Consider the following 1,255-nt stretch of genomic DNA (forward strand, 5'->3'; position numbering starts at 1 on the left):
AACATCCATACATTATTATTAACTAAAGTCCATAGTTTACATTAGGTTAATGAATGTTTAAATCCCTCGTTTTTGTTAGGTAAGATGACCCCAGATGCTGTCTGTCGCTTTCCCCATTTTCCATCTACGTCTCTCGATCCACAAATCAGGGCTCGCTAGTCGTAGCCCCATCGCTCACCTGCATGTGGATGGGAAAGACACGGCCCTTCTCCGGTTTCCAGCTGTAAAAATGTGGACGGGTAGACTAGGCTCCTTCCGGCTTCCACATGCCACAGGTCTTTATTTATGGACGCCACCTCCTCCATTATCCTTGTCTAGGTAATCTCTATTTACACAGCAGAGGTTCCCCTAGGGCCTGAGCAATTTTGGGAGAAATGGTTCTCTTTCCTTGGATTTTGTCCTAACCGGTTACATGGGCAAATGTACCCTTCCTAGTCGCTACTCCCTTCTGGCACTTTCCATTGCAGTGCCCGGGAGGAAAGGGACTTCTCAGAAAACATGCAGCTCATCCTCCATGCAGGCCATGACTCTCATCACCATGAAGTTCCTCCGGAGGTTTAGGAGGAAGGACATCTGTCTGTATTAGTCAGGACTCTCAGGGAAACAGATAGGAGATGATAGGTAGGTAGGTAGGTAGGTAGATAGATGAATAGATAGATAGATGAATGATGGATGAATGGATGGATGGATGGATAGATAGGTGGATAAGATATCTCTGTATATCTGGAGATTTATCAGGAGAAAGAATTAGCTCCTGTGATTATGGAGGCGGAAGAGTCCCACGACCTGCTGTCTGCCAGCTGGGACCAGAGAAAAGCCGGAGCTGCCATTCAGTTTGAGTCTGAAAGCCTGAGGACCGGGAGAGCTGATGGTGTAAGTCTCAGTGCATGGGCAGAAGAAGACCGGTGTCCCATGCAAGCAGGCAGGCAGAAGGCAGACAGTCTCCCTTCCCCTCCATTTTCTTCTATTCAGGCCTCAGTGGATGAGATGAGGCTCCCCCACTCCCACGCCCAGGTCAGGGAGGGTGATCCACTTGACCGAGTCCACTGATTCAAATGCTATTCTCACCTGGAAACACTCTCACAGACACACCTAGAAATAATATTTAACCTGGGCTCCCAGGGGCCAAAGTGACACATAAAATTAACCATCTCTCTCTTCCTCTCTCTCTCTCTCTCTCTCTCTCTCTCTCTCTCTCTCTCACACACACACACACACACACACACACACACACACACACACACACACACACACA

This window comes from Myotis davidii, unplaced genomic scaffold (genome assembly GCF_000327345.1).
Source record: "Myotis davidii unplaced genomic scaffold, ASM32734v1 scaffold815, whole genome shotgun sequence".
Lineage (NCBI taxonomy): Eukaryota > Metazoa > Chordata > Mammalia > Chiroptera > Vespertilionidae > Myotis > Myotis davidii.